Raw genomic sequence first — 22616 nt, 5'->3', positions numbered from 1 at the left:
CAGACATGAAATTATTGCTTAATCAGCTACGAAGCGCAAACAAAAACGAATTCCCTTAAAAACGAATTATATTATATTATTATTATCACAAGCGCCTAAACTAAGCAGATGCAAGCATTTTTTGGGCTACTCATTGCCCGCTGATTTAACATAAAATTTAATTACATGCATTGTTGCACCCAGAAGTGCCTTTTTGATGCTTCACTCTCTTTTTCGCTCAAATATGTGCCAATAACTCTGAATTTTTGCTCGTTATCCGAAAAATAAATAAATAACCGGACAAGCCACATATTGCGCAGAAAATTCCGCTGTATACAATTAATTATTTTTTTTTTATTTTATTAAAATATTAAAAAAAAAACTCATAACTGACCTATTTCTCATCAACAGCGTGAAAAATTAAAGCCCAAAAAAAATTTTAATAAAAAAATCGCTAATCATGAATTTTTTGATTTCTAACACGTGAGAGATCCAAAATTAATTTAAAAGCGAAAGTTATTCGTTATCGAGGAATTATTATGAACCTTCGAATTTGATTTGTGGCAACTCTGTCAAGAACACACATGAGGTAAAAAAGCAACAGAAGCCAAATTCACAGCGTGACACAAAAAAAATCTCCAAGTGTGTTTACACAAGAGATTAGAGAGAATGTCTCGAAACTAACTAGTTCAAGTCACACACACGTCGTCGTCAAAGGAAAAACTGGAGCAAGAGACATGATAAATTGAAATTATTATAACAACCCGAAATTCGTGACAATGAGCTCATGTCTCTCCAAGACGACGACGAGAAGTTTCTTCTTTTGTTTGTTTGTTTGTTCGTAAAAGCCACGTGTAGATTTCGTCGATAGAGAAATTTCTTATCTAACTAAGTAAATTAATGAAGACGAGCAGAGAGAAAGGTACGAAAACAACAAAAAGTTAGTTGGGCAAAAGTTTCGACACCGCAAAATCCTTCTTGCCGGAGGATAGTGAAGTTATGTTCCGTCGACCGCAGGAAAAGGGTCAAAACTCACCCGAAAAATAAAAATGGATAAACACAAAAGTTGTGTAATGTTGTGCTGAACCAACAAATTTTCACATGTACATGAAAATATGGAGTTGAAGGTAAATAAAGATGATGAACCAAAAATAATATTTTCTTCTGCTGCCATTTCGGTATTTATGACAACATTTATGACGAGCTTATAAATAGATCAGGTCGTGAAAATCAGAATAAAGGGAGAATAAAAAAATATTATTGAGCGCTTTTTTCGATTTTTTTTTAATTTTTTATGAATTTTTATCTTTTTATTAAATTAAAATTTTTTAGAAAATTATTTTTTAATTATTTTTAATATTAATAAAACAAATTATTCAAAATAATTTCTTATAAATATTTTATTTTTTTTTTTTTCAAATTCATACAAGATTTTATATTTTTTTTCAATTTTCTTTGAAATTTTATTTAAAAAATTTTGAATAAATTTTCTCAAATTAAATTTTAAAAAATTTAAAAAAAATTTTCTCAAATTTAATTAAAAAAAAATTTTCTCAAATTAAATTTAAAAAATTTTAAATAAATTTTCTCAAATTAAATTAAAAAACTTTAAATAAAATTTCTCAACTTAAATTTAAAAATTTTAGAATAAATTTTTTCAAATTAAATTTTAAAAAATTTAAAAAAAATTTTTTTTTTAAATTAAATTTTTTTCAAAATTTAAAAAAAATTTTTTTTTTAAAATTTAATTAAAAAAAAATTTTCTCAAATTAAATTTAAAAAATTTTAAATAAATTTTCTCAACTTAAATTTAAAAAATTTTGAATAAATTTTCTCAAAAAAAATTTTAAAAAATTAAATAATTTTTTTCAATTTTAATTTAAAAAACTTTAAATAAATTTTCTTAAATTAAACTTAAAAAGTTATAAATAATTTACTCAAATTAAGTTTTAAAAAATTTTTTTTAAAAAATTTTAAAATTTTAATTAAATTTTTTTATTCAAATAAATTTATTTTTTTTAAATTTAATTTTTTTTTTAAATTAAAAAAATTGATTTTTTTAGAAATTTATTTTTTTTTTATTTTAGAAAATAAAAAAAATATTTATTTAGAAATTTTTACCTCAAAAATGATTTTTTTTCTTCAAAAGTTGAATGAAAAAATAATAAAAGAATACGAAAAAGAGTTCAGAAATAAATACTCATAAATGTATTGAGTTATGATTTGTTCCTTCACTGACTTGATGTATCGCTCCTCTTTGCTTGTCACACGAAAAAAATACATTTTTTATGTTTGACGACCGACGTTGACGACGACATTTATGGGAAAAAACGAGTATATGACTCTTTATTCTTGTTACAATTGTTACAAAAGCTGTAAAAGCTACGAACACGAAAAAAAAACTGGGAGCAAAATAAATAAAGCCGCACTATGACGTTGGCACGTCACTACGTGAGAATCGAGTTGTCATGTTATTATTTTTTCCATAACTTTGTTGTTTTTCTTTTTCGGGGTGACGAGAGAGTTTCTTGTACGTCTGAAGTTTATTATATTTTCCATCAAAACACGACACGTGAGTAGCTGTCTACCATTTTTTTCCTTCGTTCGATCTTTAAGACAAAGAAAAAAAAATATATTGTTGAGCAAGCAAATAAAAATCGAACACAAACAATAAAAAAAAGAAGAAGAAGTCTGTCAGACAAAATAATGTGATAAACACGAGAGACGAACAAGAGACAAGCAAACTTTTACTACGCGATACTGATAGTGACTTGCTACAATGTAACACTTTGTATCTATTTCTTATCACGAATTCGGCCTTTGAGTACGATTTTTACGTAGATTTTTTTTACGAGAGGTGTTTCCTCGTAGTATGCCCCCGTCATCGTATCTCAAGATTTTTTTTTATTTTTTTAATAAAAATAAATGAAATTTCTCACACATTCAGAGGTATACAATGGAAACAAATAAAGATCTCCTTTGATATTTCTTCGACGCGCGCGCGTGCACAATGAAAGGCTTTTATTTACTTCTTTTTTTTCCAATATTCAACTTTTCAATTTCTATTTTCTATTACATCCGCAATTTTGTCGCTCGCTCTCTGCAGACAACACTCAATTTTCGCGCAATTTCAGTCATTTCAAATTGAATCGCAATAAAAAAAAATACGAATAAATGGAAAATGAAAGATTTATTGGAGGAGATTGTTTGAGCGCTTTTTATTTGAATTAAATTATTTTTTTTTAATTTTTTCCATTACATTTTTTTTTATTAAATTTTATTATATAAAAAAATTATCATTTTTTTTAAATTTATTTAAAAATTTTAATTTTTTTTTAATTTATTTTAAAATTTATTTTTTAAAATTAAATTAAATTCAAAAAAAATAAAATAAAAATATTAAAATAATTAATTAATTTTAATTTAATTTATTTTTTTAAATTAAATAAATTAATTCAAAACTTTATTAAATTTACATTTTTTAATTATTTTATTTTTTATTGAAAAAAAAAATAATTTATTCGAAACAAATTAAATTTACAAAAAAAATTAAAATTATTAATTAATTTATTTAAAATAATTTTTTTATTTTTAATTTTTTTCTTTAACAAAAAAAATTAAAAAAAAAATAAATAATTTTTTTAAAATTTTTTTAATGATAATTTAAGAAAAATTTATTCGTAAATAAAAATAAAATTTTTTAATTTGAGAAATTAATTTTTTTTTATTTTTTAAAAAATTCAAGAAAAAAATATTTGCCACAAATAATTTTTTTTTTTAATTTTGAATGGAAAAAAAATAATTTATTATTTATTTTACATTTTTTTTCTTTCAGGACAGACAACATAAATTTTTCAACAAAATGCCTTTAAAACGGAGGAACAAAATACAATAAAAAACGAAAAGCACGAAAAACGAATGAAGGATAAGACAATTGTAATAACAGTAAGTAACACATTGTCCTCTAGCATTATTGTCTATTTTGCCGCCGTGCGTCGTCGTCGTCGTATTCGTGGTTGTTTTGCACTTTTCCCTTTTTCCGCAGATCCGACACAATTGAGCAATTGAACAAATGACTTTGGTAGTTAAGATGCGACAAAATTATTATTGAAAAGACACAGAATGGGAAATTTTAAGTAAAGGAGATGAAAATGGATGTAAAGAATATTTAAGTACACGAAGATTTATAGGTTACTTTGCTTTTCTTTATCCGCTTTACTTTGCTTTACTTTTGTCTCGGATTACAAAAGAAGAGATATTTCTCTACAACTTTAATAATAATTTATTTATTTGAAAAAGTCTTTTGAATAAAAAAAAATCCTTTCAAGTTCGAGATAGTAGAATTTTTTCATGTACGGGAGAATATTTCTATACGAAATGTGTGAATTATACGAAGAGTTGCGCAAAAATCTAGTCTTTGCAAATTTTCTCAATGCACGTTGTATGTTTGTGTGGCCTAATGGATAAGGCACTGGACTTCGGATCCAGGGATTGCAGGTTCGAGTCCTGTCACAAACGATCATTATTTTTTGGTAAAAAGTTTTTTCTGACATTTTAAACTTTATTTAAGGATTTTCGGGAAAATTTAACAAAAAATATTTTTTAATTTTTATTTATATGAAATTAAATAAAAAAAATTAAAAAAAAAAAACAAAACTAAAAAATTATTCAAGAAATAGTTAAAAAAAATTATTTATATGAATATGAACGATATTTTTTCTTTAACTCGAACATTCATATAATTATTTAGAGCTTTCTTTTATACACTTTTATATAGTTTCTCTTCGTATGTCAGTTTGAATGATGATAATGAGTTCATATTGACATACAGATAGAAATTATAAAGTAGTGTTAGTTTAAAACGTTCGTGACAATCATATACATCATCTTCAACGTATCATAGAATTGTCGGTAAAGTAGAGCAAGAATTTATTTTTAGATGCTATGACAAGTGCTTTATGTGTTAGTAACAAAAGTGTATTGAACTTTATATTTTTTTTAATAGAAAATTATTTTTTATTTAATTAATTATTTTTTTTTTAATTATTTTAAGTTTATTATTTTAAAAAATTAAAAAATAATAATTATCAATTTTAAAATAATTATTTTTATTGAAAAATAATTAATTTAATTTTTGAAAATTATTAAAAATTAATTTAAAAAATATTTAATTTAAAAAAAAATAATTTTTATTTAAATAATTAATTAATAATTTTTTTTTAAATACTAAAAATTAATTTTAATTTTTTTTAATAATCAAAACTATATTATTAAAAAAATATTTTAATCTAATTTTTAAAAATTAATTAAAATTATTTTTATATATACCTAAATAATAATTTTAAATATAATAATTAATTATTTAATTTTTAATTATTTTAATTATTTTTTTAATTAAAAATATAAAATTTAATTATTTTATATTTGAATATATTTTAAATTTATTTTTTATTTTTTGAAAATTAATTATTTTTGTGCTTAATTAATATTTATTTTATTTTATTTATTAAAAATATTTTTTAATTTTTTTTTTCATTCTTTCATTTTTTAGAAGAAAGAAAGTAATTAATAAGGAAATCTCAGATTAAATATTTATCTTAAAATAAATAACTTTTTAAGTAAATTTTGATTTCATTTTTTTTTCGTACACGTGTCTCTTCAAACTTTTTTCATTAAGTCACACGATTATCTTCGGCAGCCAATAAATAACAAAAATACCTCAACAAACAACAACAAAAACAACATACCCTTGTCACACAATCAATTTCCTGTAAAAGTAGCTCTAATTCTTCAATCTTCTGCAACATCTTTTTTTTGCCTCTTTCTCTCTTACGAAAACAAAAAATTATTTATTTATTTTTAAACAGGCACCCATATTCATATATCTCACATATCATCATCCTTCAAAGAATCGACAGGAAGAAAAATTAGAAACAAACATTTTTTTTTCGTTCTGCGTGTGTTAAAAAGAAAATAGATGAGCAAAATTTCTGTTGATAGGATCTGACATCTTATTCAAACTTTTTATTTTCTCATCAATCGTATGAGCCGTGCGTGTTATATTTAGAAAAAGAAACAGAAAAACGTGTGTCGATCCTTGTTTTCTTGATTATCGCAGACACAAAACACATTGTTAGTTCCAATTTAACAAGAAATTCCTTTTTTTACAAAAAAAAAAAAAAAAAAAACACAAAAAGGGTCGTCAAACGAGATTTGCATTGATTGACAGGAGTCTCGAAGGCAGGAACTTGATAAGGAACGTGAACATGCAAAAAGTAATCAAAATACAGCATATGCCGCAGCACTTTAGATCTCATTTTCTGCCGTTATTACACGCTCGTATTCTGCGTGAAATTTAAGAAGCACGATGAAATGAAAAAAAAACACACAAAAGAGCTTATATTAAAATTTTTCAAGAGAATTTGGTAGAAATTTCGGCGAAAGAAGACAAAAAATAAACATTGTCAAGCAAGAAGAGCACACAAAATAACGTAGAATGGGAGAGGTTAACATCTTGCAAATTTATAAGAGAAAAAAAAATCAATCATCATATCAATTTTTATTGTGTTTAAGATGTGCACAAAAATTATTAGAAGAAAAAATTAAAGAATCTTAAATGAGAAAATTTATAAAAAAAATTAATGTAAAAAGTGCCAAATTTCTTTACAAAAAATTAATTTTTATTTATTTTATTTTTTATTTATTTTTTTTTAACTAAATTTTGTGAAAATTATTCAATTTAATCCAAATCAAGCTAAAAATAATAAAAAATTATTCAAAATAATTTTTTGTAGTTTCTTCAGAATTATACAAAATTTTATAAATTTTCTTCAAACTAATTTTAAATAATTAAATAAATTAAATTTTAAATAATTTTTTTAAAAATTAAAAAAAAATGTTTTTTTTTTTAAATTTTAATAGTTAGAAAAAGGTATAAATAATTTTAATAAAAAAATAAAATATTTTTTTTAAACTTTTTTAAATTAATCTTTTTTAAATTTTAATTTTTTTTCTTTTTAAAAATTTTTTTTATTTAATTTTTCAAAATTTTTTTATTTTTTATTTATTTATTTTTTGACTTTTTAATTTAAAAAATTATTAAATTTTATTTTTTTATTAATATTTTATTTCTTTGAATTTAACAATTTTTTCATAAATTACCAAAAGACATTTTATCGTTCATAAAAACGAATTTTACTTTAATTTTTTTCAAAATGAGGTAAAAAAAGTACAGAAAAGCGCATTAAATATTTTTTTTCTTTTTTGGTTCATGTAAAAATATGCTAAGAGGATAACGAGAACACACACGAAATGTGAAATGTTTCTACCTCCGATGTAAAATTCTAATAAGACAGACATTGACACAGTTTGCTCGAAAATTCTCATGCACCCAAAAAATTCCAATTTTTTCCATGGATGGAATTTTCAATGGCAAAAGGGGTGAAATAACTGCGAATATTGTCGATTTTACAGTACATGTATTTCAAATTTGAGTTTTTCTCGTCATGTCGCCTCTCTAAATCTATCAGGAGGAAAGAGATAGATGGAAGAACGGAGGAGAAAAAGTCGTCCATTAAGTGGCAAAAATATATGCATTGAAATAAATTTAAATAAAGCCTCTGTTGTCGTAGCTCGTAATATATATTTTACATTGCATTCAATTTTATACATCGCAGGAACGTATGTTACTCCGAGCAGATTTATTTTTTTTTTATGGGAAACGGAGAAATATATTGCCATTTTGGTTTAGCATTTATTGAGAACTTAAAGTCATTCAATTTGAACAAATTCTCATTTACACATATTGAGCACTTGAGCGATATATTGAGTTTTATCACATCCAATGTTTATTTTGGAGCTTCGCGAATTTTTACACCTTTTTCACTTTTTTTTTAAATTTAGGGCTTTTCACACGTACGTTTATATTTATGAAGCTATATTTCATTTTTTTCAATTTTCTACCAATTTTTCACTATTATTGTTCATATTTTTTCCTCACGAGCAATTTCGCGCTTCTTTTTTTATTTAGAAGTCGGAAAAAAATATGAGTTACGATTATTTTTCAATTCGAGATCCACGTGGAAAAACTGAGTCCGATCACAACAATGAAAAATAAATCATGACGAGCAAAAAAAAAGTTAACTTTGCTCACGGGAGTCGTCAGACAGTTTGTTTTGTGAAGGAGAGTCATAAATATATCAATATCTTTTCTAAGGACTATTAATTACGATCCATGGGAAAAACGGAGTACACGAGACTTGTACAAATAATGTCCCTGTGTTAATCTTTAACTATGTCTCTCGCAGGACTCATTTAAGCTAATAATTCCTGTCATATACATAATATTTACTTTTCATACGGTAGTTCCGTGCACTGTGAGTCAAAATGTAGCTATCTACCATGAAATTGTGTTTTTCGAATATTTGAGTAAAAGTATTAGGGATGACATGAAAATTTGTTTTTTTTTAAATAAAAAAGTCTTAAAATAAAGTAAGATAAAAAAAATAAATTAAAAAATTATTCTCATTAATCTAAACCAAGCAAAATATCTAATTTAATTTTAAAAAAAAATTAACAATTTAATAAAAATTTGAAAATTGTTTAAATTTTGTCATTTTGTATGAAAAAGTACTTTATTTATTTTTTTAAATTCTAATTTTTATATTTTTTTTTTTTTTTTTTTTATTTTATTTTTTTTTTTGAGAAATTTTTTTTATTTTTTTTTTTTAATTTTTTGAAAAAATTTTTTATTTTTTTTTTATTTGAGAATTTTTTTTTTATTAAAAAAAAAATTTTTTTTAAATAATTATCATTAAAAATTTTTTTTTCAATTAAAGACTTCTTTTTGAACCTTTTAGGGTCTTAAGATATCAAAATTATTTTAATACAAATATTTAAATATTTTTTAAAAATTATTTTATGAACTTTTTCAAGGAACAAATTATAAATTTAGTCAAAAAAATTGTAAAAAATTTTTTAAATTTTTTTTAAATTTTTAGACCTCTGAGGTCTTAAAAAATTGCATCAGAAAATTTTTTTATTTTATTTTAAAACTTATTATTTTCTGAAAGTTTTTTTCAATAAATTTTAAACGAAACTATTTTAATCAAATTTGTTTTTTTAAAAAAATATTTTTAATAATTTTTAAGTATTTAAGACCCCTAAATATTTCTCAAGGGGTCTTAAACTATTAAAATTTCAATATATTGAATTTTTTTGAAACAAATTAGTTGAAAATAAATTTATTTAAAAGTTTCTAAAAAACTTTTCAGATAAATATGATTTTAACAAAAATTTTGATGCAATCTTAAGACCTCAAAAAAAAATTTTTAATTTTTATTACTTTTTTAATTGAAAGTTCATGAAATATTTTCAAAAAAAATTTAAAATTTGTATTAAAATTATTTCGATATCTCAAGACCCTAAAAGATTCAAAAAGAGGTCTTTAATTGAAAAAAAAAATTAATTTAAATTAATTTTTTGTTTCTTAAAATGTGATAATCAAAAATTATTTGAATTTTTTCTTTTGAACATTTTTTTTTTCAATAAATACAAATTAAAAATATATCTTTAGAAAAAAAGGAAAATTCAGTCATCCCTAAAAATATTAAACGACAGGATTTTAGCTTTTTTCGTTTAATATAAACCCATATAGACATAGCCTGTGCAGCAAATCTCAGACCGAGACGACATGTGTATGAATTTTATTATTTTTCTTCTATTTTTTTCCGTGTACCCGCCGTATATTTGGGTTAGGTGTCTGTCCAGACTAGACTAATTTGCATAAAAGTTCTCTATCTGGAACATCATTGATATTCTCTGCGAGTGTCTTTCCATGGCAAAACGCACACCGCAATACACACAGAGGACAGCGGTCGCCAAACTTTAATCCATAAATTTATTAAAAGGGGCACATATTTATGTTTTTCCGTTATTTATGTGAATATTTTAGTATTAAGAGTAGGAATCCTTTTCAATTTATTGTGGGCTCCATTTTGTACATTGAGACACAAAAAAAAAACGCAAATCTGTTTATTTATATTTTTTTGCGTGTGTTCTATTTTTAGAACAAAAAAAAACACAATCCTTGCTTGTAGATTGCGGGAAATTGTTATTAAAGCGTACCGAGTTAAATATCTGTCATAAAAATAGCAGTCGTCCTGCTTGCTTGCTCGTTCGCTCGTAATGTCACTAAAAATAAAACAGCAGAAAAAATATAAAAATTTCATTAATGAAGATCTATGAATGCAGCAGAATTGTACATTTATCAGGAACATGACATTTTTTTTTTTTTTGCTTTTTCGCTCCATGCACCAAACTAACTGGTGACGACAAACAAACAAGGAGCGATTATTAAATTAAAAAAAAAATAAGAGAAAGGAAGAAAAGTCGCTTTTTTTGTTTTTTTTCTGATGTCAGATGCTGCGATGCAATGCACAGAAAATTCCGAAAAGAGAAAACGTGTGCCAAAAAATGAGTGAAAAGTAATCAAAAACGACCCTTTTTCCGTATTCCCGTTGGGAATGTCGCCGCTTTGAAGATTCATTTCTGTTTTGATTCCGGAAGGAAAAAAATAATTTATTTTTACCGGTTATGACGGAAAATTTGAATGATGTGATACGAGGAAAGACGTGGGTTTGTTTTTTGATCTTTGAAAAATTTTAATATTTTATTTTTCTTTCATTTTATCATTTTAAAAGATTTTATTCATTTATTCATTTCCCTAAAATTTGAAAAAATTTGTTCATTTTCGTTCATTTTGAATATTTTTTTTTTCAAATTTATGTTTTTTATTCATTTTTTTTCTTATAAAAAAAATAGTTTATCCTTTGATAAATTTTTAAATTAATTTAAAAAAAAATTATCGAATTTTATTTATTTTTTGTCAAATTTTAATTTTTTGTTGTTCATTTAATTTATTTTAAATAAATATTTTTCTTGATCATTAAATTTAAAACTTCTCTTATAAAATTTAAAAAAAAATCGAATTTATTCAATTTGAATAAAAATTATTTATTTTTAAAAAAATTGTTATTAAAGATGTTCATTTTTATTCATTTTGAAATTTTTTATTATTTTAAAAGTTTAATTTAAATAAAGAAAGATATTTAAAAATTTTTAAATATTTTCTTATAAAATTTCAAAAGGAAATATATAAAAAATATTATTCAAGTATATTCATTTTAAGAAAAAAATGAGAAAATAAATAAAAATTTCAAAATAAAGTTCATTTCCGTTCATTTTGAACATTTTTATTCAATTTTATAATTTTTTAATTTTAATTTTTAATTATAAAATAAATTATTAATTTAAATAAAATAATATTTTATAAAAAAAATAATTTTTAAAAATTTCAATAATTTTTAATTCGTTAAATTTTAATTTGTTGTTCATTTTGAATAATTTTTGTTCATTTTATAATTAAATTTTAAATTTTTTGATTGTTTAACTTATTTTAAATAAATATTTTTCTTGTTCATTCAATTTGAAAATTTTCTTATAAAATTTAAAAAAAAAATGTTTTTTTTTTCAAATTTAATCATTTTGAGAAAAAATTGTTCATTTTTAATAAAAATTTGAAAATTAAGTTCATTTTCGTTCATTTCAAATTTTTGTTCATTATTCAAAAAAATTCAAGAAAAAAATTCCTTTTCATTTCTCATCATTTTGTCACAATATCGATAAATGCTTAACAAAAAAAAATATTCAAACGAAAGAAAAAAAGAATCGAGATCATTTTCTTTATTGTTTTGAAATGACATTGCCAAAAATCATGCCGGATGTGTGTGGAAATATTTATCTGCATGTCTTTGTACGCACACGCATGGAAGATTTACTTTCTTTTGTTATTACTTTCATTCGGCAGCATCATGACGACGCGTGGAGGGAGCAACAGAAAAACGTTATATGACAATCACTTTTGATATGATGTCGTTTTTGCTCCTTTCCATGAGCGCAGAAGACGAAGAAGAGGTAACGCCGAAAAAAAAAGATTATATTTATTTTATGAACAATGTTTGATACACATCATGGGAAATGGAAAGGAAAAAATGTTGTTGGTCCTTTTGTACTTTTGTGTTTGCAAGGAAACTTTTGTTGACGACGACGACGAATGAAGATGACGTTGGCTGTTGTTGGAAAAGGTCGAACATATAAATAAAAGGGGTACGTGATAAAATTGATGACATGCATATTTTTTCCTTGTTTCAGCTCTACGACAATGGAACGACGACGCAGGTTAAATGAAGAAAAGCAGCTGATACTTTTCCATCCATTCGGAGGAAGCACAATGAATTTTCATAACCACGCCATGAATGAGCGAAGAATGATCCTTGCTTTGTTGGATTTGCCGGATTATTTTGTCTTCAATCTTTGTCTCTTTTATACTCGTTGATTTCGCTTTTATACATTCATCATTCACGAGAAACAACAACGAATGAGCCAAAAAGAATTCACGAGACGAAGAGTGAGAATCTTTTATTATTACATTTTTTTTTTCACAAGGATTACCTAAATTCTACAGGTTAAATTTAAGGGTAGCTTCGTGATTTTTCTCCGCTCCGATTCTCGTCATGTACCGCCTTACAAAATATTTTTGGACACAAATCTGACATTTTTTGTAAATAATGTCTATTAATCAAAAAAATTAGCGTTGGATTAGACAAAAGTAAAATACGACCCTCGAAAATCAATTTTCAGAGCAATTTGTTCGCACGAGCAACGCTGAGGATTACAATCGACTTTTGCTTTTTTTTTATTTTAGATTTTTTAATAAAATATAATTTTTCTTGCTTTCTCGTTAATAGAGACAGCAAACAGAAAATTATAATGGAGCTTTGTTACATTCCGATGCTGTGAAGTAGAAGTAATAGTAATTGCTGTTGTGCGGTTAAAAGTAGCTCGCGGTATCAAATTGCAGATGAAATATTTGAAAAAATATGTAACAAATTACGGTTTGGTTTGAAAATAGATGGATTCTAACTTAAAAAGTTTCTCGAGTTTTCAAGTAAGTTTTTTGATTTTTTTTTTCTTTTTCAAGAAATTTTTAATAAATTTAAAAATAATTAACAAAAAAAAATAACAAAAAAAATAAAATAAAAAAATTAACAAAAATTAAAATAAAAAAATTAACAAAAATTAAAATAAAAAAAAAAAAAAAAAAAAATTTTTAGTAAAAAAAAAATCATTATTTTAAATTAATTTTTTCTCAAAAAAAAATAAAATTACTGAACTTAAAATTTTTAATTTTTTTAGTTTTTTTTTATTTAAATTTTAAAATTTTTATGAATAATTTTTTTACTCTTAAATTTTTTTAAATTTTTACTTATTTATTTTAATTTATTTAATATTTTTTATTTTTTTATTTATTTATTAATTTTTTTTTATAAAAATTAATTTTTGAATATTTTATTTTTCAACAATTACTTTTTTTATGAAATTTTAAATTCACAAATTTTTTATAAATTTTTATTTTTTCAATTTTTACTTAATTTTAAAAAATTTAAAATAAATTAAATTTTGACATTAAAAAAGTAATTATTTTTTTATTTAAATTTAATTTAATTTAAATTTTGTTTTTTCCATAAAAAAAAATTAAAAATTGTTTAAACTTTTTATTTTATTTTTTTTATTTATTTTATTTTTTATTTATTTATTTTTTTATTTTTTTTTTTTTTTATTTATTTATTTATTTTTTTTTTTTAAATTTATTTTTAATTTTTTTTATTTTTTTTTTTATTTTATTTTTTTTTTTAATTTTATTTTATTTTTTTTTTATTTTTTTTATTTTTTTTATTTTTTATTTTTTTTTTTTTTTTTTGATAAAAATTGATTTAATGGAAAACCTTAATTTCAAAAACTTTTTTTATAGAAATTTTTTAATTATTTTAAAATCATTTTTTGTTAGAAGTTTCCTTTAAGCAACTTTAAAAAGCTTCTGTGTAGAAATTCTTATTTATTTTTTTTCCTTCATAACTTCTCGATAATTAGAAAAAACTTCTTACTTTTTTCTTTTTATCTATTTTTTATTATTTACAAATATGAACTCAATTCTTTATATATTTATGACGAGTTCTCTCTTTCCATCAAATTAAATTACTTAACAGTTGAACTGAAATAATTTTTAATGTAAACGCATGTGTCTCAGGTATCACGTCTCTGTCTTTGTATGGGCAAAATAGGAACGTGGCATCATTTGTGAAATGTGGTCATCATTACGAGAGACGACAACGACTTATGAAAAAAAAATTATATTTATTTCATCTCATGTTTTGCGGTTTTTTTTCCTCTTTTCATTCTATTCATTCAAAGCATTTATCACGCAACGCAAAACATTACAGGAATTCTATTTGTTGCGCGTCGTCATATCGCTTATGAATGTCGAATTCTTTTTGTATTTTCAGCAAATGAGAAATAGATAAATGGACAATGATACCGCAAGAACCACACGAAAGACGACGGCGTTGATGAGCAGTAAACGTTTATTACTTTTGTCATATCGGAGTTATTTTGTTGGAGCTACAAATGTTGATGCGGTATTCATTAATCAACCGCAAAATGCAACAAACATCTGGATATCTGAAAATTCATCCAGTTTCGGAGATAATGAGAGGTGTGTGCTGTTTACATGTAATTGATCACACACTTTACATGTCAGAAAATATGAAATCTTAATTGTGAAAAAAGTTTGCAATATCAAAAGGTTACGCTAAAAAATATGGTAGAAATGGAGGAAATGGTCATTTATCATGTGTCGTCGCCCTTCCCGAGTTCATATATGAGGCAATTTGTCATTATCATCACACCTCTTCTTATCTCTCTAACTCTCACTCTGCCCTATGGGCGAAAAACGGGTTAGATTAATCCCTTACGAGATCAAAATGAACCCTAAAGAGATCAAAACGAACCTTTAAGAGATCAAAATGAACCCTGAAGAGATCAAAATTAACCCTGAAGAAATCAAAATGAACCCTTAAGAGATCAAAATGAACCCTTAAGAGATCAAAATGAACCCTTAAGAGATCAAAATGAACCCTTAAGAGATCAAAATGAACCCTTAAAAGATCAAAATGAACCCTTAAGAGATCAAAATGAACCCTTAAGAGATCAAAATGAACCCTTAAGAGATCAAAATGAACCCTTAAGAGATCAAAATGAACCCTTAAGAGATCAAAATGAACCCTTAAGAGATCAAAATGAACCCTTAAGAGATCAAAATGAACCCTTAAGAGATCAAAATGAACCCTTAAGAGATCAAAATGAACCCTTAAGAGATCAAAATGAACCCTTAAGAGATCAAAATGAACCCTTAAGAGATCAAAATGAACCCTTAAAATGAACCCTTAAGAGATCAAAATGAACCCTTAAGAGATCAAAATGAACCCTTAAGAGATCAAAATGAACCCTTAAGAGATCAAAATGAACCCTTAAGAGATCAAAATGAACCCTTAAGAGATCAAAATGAACCCTTAAGAGGTCAATTTGATCCCTTAAAGAGGTCAGTTTTATCTCTTCAAGGGATCAATTTGATTCCTTCAAGACGCAATTTGACCTCTTTAGGGATCAACCTGATCTCTTAAGCGATCAATCTGACCCGTTTTTCGCCCATAGAGTAAACGAAGAACAATCATTAACTTGACACTTTTTTCCTCTCATTATCAGGCGTTATTTCAGAGTAAAAGTTGTAATTACACATCGAGTGTCATCATCATTCAAATGCTTTAAAATTACTTTGCAATAAACTAACACGTCTCACATATGAATGAATGATTGTAATGATAATATTTATTTTATAACTTTTGAAAAAAAAGGTAATTTATCTTAATTTTCTCGCAACCAGCAGGACATGTATTTTTAACGACTTCATTCGTGTGATGATGATGCACATGAAACCACAAAATTGATATAAAACAAATATTTTTGCTGCATGCCGTCATCACACTACCGCACCAACATTCGGGTTGTCGGTTGTAAAATAAAATACAAAAATAATAATATTATAATTAATGTCCTTTGACTGTTTATGTTACAAAAAAAAGTCTGACACTACGACGAGTGCATCTCTTTTTTCTCTCCTGCATCGAGAGTGAGAGAAATAAAGAGACGAAAAACGAAAGAAGAAACAGACAGGACAAAATTTTATGGTTTTTGTTTATATCTTTCATGGGCTGTGAAAAATTAGTGTCTCGCAATTAATTTTTTTTTAATTTACAAAGAAAATTTTAACGAAGGATAAATTTTAAAGCTTTCTTTAAAATCGAATTTATAAGAATTTGAGTTAAATAATTCAAATTTCTAAAATCGATTTTAATACTTAATAATTTTTTTTAATTCCTTCATTTTTTACAAATAAAATAAAATAAAATTAAAATTAAATAAAATTTTAATAAAAAAAAAATGATAATTTATTTTATTTAATTAAAAATAAAATTAAATTTTTTAATTTAAATTTAATAAATTTTTAAAATTAAAAAAAATAAAAAAAAAATTAAATTTAATTTAAAAATAAAAAATTATTTATTAAGTTAATAAATTTTGTGTTTTATTCGTAAAAAATTGAATTAAAAAATGTTTTTTTATGTAATTATGTAATTTTATGTAATTTTTACAGAATTTTTATGTTATTGTTAAAAATTAATTTAAATTTTATTATTTTAAAAATTATTAAAAATAATTAAAAATCATTTAAATTTTAACAAAATATTTTATTTGAATTTTTTTATTTATTTTTGAGCTTTTATCTCAATTATTTAATTTTTATATATTTAATTTAATATTTAAATTCATTATTTTTTTTTTTTTAATTTTTTATTTTAATTATTTTTTATTTTTTTATTAATATTTTTTTTACTTTATTTTAAAAAATTTAATTTATAATTAATTAAATAATGAAAAATATATTTTTTTTAATATCATTTTTTTAAAATTAGTTTAATTTCTTATAAAAAATTTAAATTAAAAAAAGTCATTTGAAAAATTATTCTCAAAATTTTTATCTCGTAAAAAAAATAAAATTGCGAGACACAAATTTCTCACAGCACATTCAGTAGTATATCATTTACCCAACTTTTGTTATTATTATCATCTTCTGTATTATTTATGCCATAAAATGCAAGAAATAAGTCATTATATATTTTTGTGTTTGTCGACGACGAACTGGAAGTTCATATTTATTTATATTACGGTGCGGTGCATTTCTCGTGCGAACGAAAATTTTTTCCTAACAGTCCGTTTTTTTTCACATTTTTATTTATATGTTTACTTTTATGTTTATGGTTCAAAAACATAAATCAAAGGGATGACTCGAGGATGAGGTAACAGGATTTCATGCAACATAAAAAAAATTCATGATCGTTGACACAGAAAGAAATTCCGCTACTTCATTTTCCTTATTTTTATTGCAGAATTTTTTTTACGAGCCATCCTCCATTGCACTTGTCAACCTATAACACTTAGACAAGGATCAGGTCGAGCAATAATTATGCCATTAAATGTACTTGAGAGTCTCTCCTGCACCGTTTCAGTCAATAAATTGTCAACTACGTTTCAAATAATTTGTTCGTTCGCTCGCAGCATGTGTTCCTGCGACTTTCTTCGTTATTTAAATTTATTTTAAAGCCATTATTATGCAAAATAATGAAGGCCTGTGTGTCATAATGTGCCCAAAATGTTTATTTTTTTCGGTATAATGTCAAAAATAGTGTGTCTCTAATGTGCACTACATGTTTATTTTTTATCTCTCCAGCAAATATTGAGTCTGTGTGTGACAAAAAAAAATACTCTTCGAAGACATATTATCTTATAATGGCAGAAAATTTTGTGTATTGCAGAAAATAACAAGCGCAAAAAAAAATATAACGACACTGACGATGACAACAACTAACAAGAAAGAGAAAAAAAAGACGTCGCACAGAATGAATGAGGACCACATGTGTTAAGAAACGCCCGTATATGTTACTTGAGTCGAGCACACAACAACCCCCAACTGAGCCATTTTAATGTTTATATTAGTTCGTTCATTTTTTTTTCCTTGAACGTTGTTTATTTGTTGGTATGGTGTCTTCTACAACATCAGGAGTGTCAATATCGAGCTAATGACATCGTCGAAAAAAAAAGCAGGAAATTTTTTCTAACAAGGCTTTCTCCCTTTCAACTATTTTTTTTTTTTTTTTTTTTGAGGAGAAGAAAAAAATCGCAAAGTTTCAATTTAACAAAAAATAAAATGCGTGACACTTTATGATACAGTCGACGAATTTTAAGATAATTATCATTATAAAGTATTATTCTTTGACAAAGAAGGGAAGCAAAGACAAAACAAAACCGATATCCTACCAAGAAGAGTCTCGCATGAATTAACACATATGTGATGAGTTTTTACTGTGAACGCCGAAAACCGCAAATATTTCACTCTGATGGATTAGCTTTGAGTTATTGGAGTTGTTGTACGTACCTGAAAAGACAAAAAATAAAAAAAAAATATTATTAGATTTTTTATTAAGATTTAATTTGTAAAGGTTTAATATACAAAAAAAAATATATTTTTAAAATTATAAATTATTTTTAAAATATTTTTTAATATATTTTTATTAAATTAAATTTTAATTTTTTTTTTATTTCATTTTTCAGTTTTAATTTTCTATGAATTAAAATTAATTTTATTTTAAATATTTTTTCTTAATCAAAGTATTAAAATAAATTTTAATTTTATTTATTTTTGTTTATTTTTTTCAATCTTTAATAAATAAAAATTTATTTTATTTGATATTTTTTAAAAATTATTTTAATAAATTTAATTTATTTTTTTTATAAATATATTTTATTTAATATTTTTTAAATTTAATAAATAAATAATTTTAATTAAATATAATTCTTTTTTTGAATATTAAATTTTATTTTACATTGCTTTCAAAATTAAAAGTATTTTCATAACGACTTTTATGATGAGATTGAATATATCAAAATTTTTTTAAATATTTATTTTTTTACCAAAAAAATTATTTTATTTTAATTTTTTTATGAACATTTTTCAATATTAAATATTTTTTTGAAATTATATTTATTAAATCAAATTTTAATTAAAAATATTTTTTTTTAGTTTTAAGATATTTTTATGAATTAAAAAAAAATTCATTAAAATTATTTTGATAAATTATTTTTTTATATATTTTTTATTAAATATTTTTATTAAATTAAATTTTAAAATTTTATCAAATTAACTTAATTTTGCTTTTGAAATAATAAAAATATTTAGGTACATAACGATTTTAAAGATTAGATTTAAAAAACTTTTTTTAAATTTTTATTTTTTTATTAAAATTTTTTTTTTTTTTTTAAATATATTTTTTAAATTTTATTTTAATATAAAAACAGAAATAAAATGTTTTCAAAAATTTAAAAAAAAAAATTTTTTTAATGAAAAAAAATTTTTAAATATTTTTTTTAAGAAAACTATAAAAATTTAATTTCTTCGAATTTTTATTTTTTTTTTTAAATTCCATATAATATTATTTTAATTTTTATTTATTTTTTTTTACAGAAATTCCAAAAGAACACGACACAAAAAGTTTATTTATAATTTAAATCACATCACACCAAATAACAATCATCATTAGTGTCTGATAAACTTCAACTTCATTTTTTTCCATCAAATAAAAAAAAATGTATATAAAATATTTAAAAACACACAAACTAAACAAACACTCATCATCATAACGTCGTGAAACGTCATCATTAAAAAGAGTAAAGTACACATTCGTGAGCTGAGCTGACGATTGATCATCAGCGAGAGAGGTGCGCGCATCAACAAACAAACAAACACACAAAAACATGAAAAATATTTCAAAATAAACACAAAAATATTTACAATCAATTTAATTATTTGTTCAGAATCGGAAAAAAAATGTTAACGACCAACAATTATTTTTTTGATGTTTCGGCAGCTACTGAAAAATAAACATTTTTTAATGCATTCTCATCTTATGGGCTGATATCGAAAAAATTGCTGTAATTAGTTGTTCATTTATACAATAATAACAAAAGTAATTATTATATTATATTGTTTATCTATTTGTAATTAGTAAAATGGGAATATTTAAAAAAAAAAGTTTTGTGTTCGATTTTTATGTTTTTCGATGACGACGATGTTTTTAATGTTCAGTCGTTGTAAAAACAAATGTTATTTTATATCGCAGCGCGTCGTACATTGTACGTTAAATGATAATAATGGCAATTTGGAGTAAATATAAATAAAACTCTTTCGTTAGTTCATTAAAAAGTTTGTAAATTTCCCTGCTTTGAGAGAGTTGCAGAGAGATTCGAAACTATTTTTACACAAAAACTACCAATAATTACTTTTATTTTGCGTTGGATGATGATAACGAATTTATTTATCTATGGCGCCATTCATTTACGACGTCGGATAAAAAAGGAATTTTTTTGACACTTTTAATTTTTTTAAATTTAATTTAATTTTTTATTTATTTTTAAAAATTAAAATCTAATTTTTTAATTTTTTTTTTTAAAAATTTAAATTTATTTTTTTTAAATTAAAATCTTTTTTATTTAATTTTTATTTTTTTTTTAAAAATTTATTTTTAAATTTTTTATATCTAATTTTTTTAATTAATTATTTTTTAAAATTTTTTAAATTTTTTTTTTTTTTTTTTCAAAATGTTAAAAAATTATTTTTTTTTTAATTTAAATTTAATTTTATTTAATTTTTTTTTTAATTAAAATTTTTATATTTTTTTATTTTCTAATTTAAATTTATTTTTTTTTTTTGAACGATGGATGGCGCCCTATTCTAACTGCACTTTACTCCGAGACAAAGCATGAAGTAGTAGATTATCCAGAACGAATCTGGCGTCTTTTTGTTGCTGCTGCTGCTTCTTCGATGTTAATTAGTTGTCGGTTCTATTTTTGTCGAATTCCGAGTTGGAATATATGGGCAGTTCAGTTACATCAAGTGTACTTCCTAATAATCAACAACTTTGAATATCATCGTCGTCATCATCAAAAGTATGATAATTAAACTAATTTACGACTTGCGACCAAGCTAATGTGGGGTAAAATGATGGTCTTTCAGATTAGATTGAAAAGTATTTTAGTGCAACAACTGATGATTATAAATAATATCTGGCACTTAATGACGAGCATGGCGTTTAGTTGGAGCGACAGTTATGAAAATGTGGGGCGTGGAAACCAATAAAGACGAAATCGATAAAAAAAATACCGTTAATTTTTTTTATGGGAATGTGAGATGAACTGAGAAACCTTGATTCAAGATTTCTTGAGCTTGACTATTCTTGATTTTTTTTTAGAAAATTATTTCAATTAATTCAAACCAAGCTTAAGATTTTTCTTTTTATTTAATTGAAAAAAAAAAATTAAAAAAAAAAACAAAAATTTAAATATTATATTTAAAAAAAATAAATTATAATTAATTATAAAATTAAAATTAAAATTATAAAATTAATTATAAAAATTATAAATAATTCTTAGATTAAAATTTATTTTTTTGAATTTTAATTTTTTTAAGATCTAATTTAATTTTTTTAATTTAATTTGGTTTAATTTTTAAAAATTAATATTTTTCAAATCAAATTTTTATTTTTTTTTTATTTCAAATCTTTTTATTTTGATTTTAAATTAAATTTTTAAAAATTAAATTTAAAAAAATTAAGTTAAAAAAAATTTAATTTAAAAATTTTAATTTATTTTTTTTTAATTTTAATTTTTTTTTAAATTTAATTTAATTTTTTTTTTATTAAATTTTTATTTAATTTTTTTTTTTTTTAAATTTAATTTAATTTTTTACTTTTAAAAATTAAAATTTAATATTTTTTAAAATTATTTTTTTTTTAATTAAAATCTTTTAAATATATTTATTTTTTTTATTTAATTTGATTTTTTAATTAAAATTCATTTTTTTAAAAATTTAATTTTTTTTTTTTAAATTAAAATCTTTTAAAACTAATTTTTTTTAAATTAAATTTAATTTTTTAAAATTTTTTCTCTTGAAAAAAATCTGTGAAATTTAAAAAACTTTTTAATCCCAAAATACTCGAAAAAAAAAATTTTTTTTCAAAAAGACCCTTCCCACTCTTGACAATAAACATGCCACAAAAAAATCTCCATAAAGAACAAAAAAAAAAGATTCAAAGGCGAGATAAAGCAAACAAAACAAGAATTCCACATAATTAACAATAACTTTTTAACATAAAGTCAAATGATGTACGAAAGTCAAGAGAGAGAAGTCTTTCCGACACATAATTTCGTTAGTATACACAATAAAATTTTAATGAGTATTTGTATAGATTAATTAATGTTCTCCCTTCTACCACACATAGCATAATATTTATGTACTAACATTGTATCTAATTTTGTCTCCTTTAATTTAGTGTCACACTATCAAGATCTTGGCTGCTTTCTACTCGACTAAACACATAAATATCAGACAAAAAGTGAGTATGCAACATAATTGGATTGGATTCATGGATGATAACTTCATTCTCGTGGCAAAGAAAGAATTTAATTTAACTGTAACGCAATTTCCATCGAGAGCGACATTAATTTCATTTTGTGTGTCTCGCTGCATCAAGAAGTAGCGACGAAGAAAAAATGCAAATCGATCGTAAATG

General features: G+C 22.7%; 1 protein-coding gene and 1 non-coding gene across 3 annotated transcripts in view; one reads left to right on the top strand and one right to left on the bottom strand.

Annotated features, from left to right (window-relative positions):
- Window positions 1-22616, bottom strand: part of LOC134833669 (synaptogenesis protein syg-2) — a 214259-nt gene that overhangs the window by 175726 nt on the left and 15917 nt on the right. The window lies entirely within an intron of this gene.
- On the top strand, window positions 4425-4497 carry Trnar-ucg (transfer RNA arginine (anticodon UCG)). Its single transcript has one exon. It is a non-coding gene; the product is annotated as a tRNA-Arg (tRNA).

Source organism: Culicoides brevitarsis, chromosome 1 (genome assembly GCF_036172545.1).
Source record: "Culicoides brevitarsis isolate CSIRO-B50_1 chromosome 1, AGI_CSIRO_Cbre_v1, whole genome shotgun sequence".
Classification (NCBI taxonomy): domain Eukaryota; kingdom Metazoa; phylum Arthropoda; class Insecta; order Diptera; family Ceratopogonidae; genus Culicoides; species Culicoides brevitarsis.
This window is presented reverse-complemented; position numbering and strand designations above follow the sequence as displayed.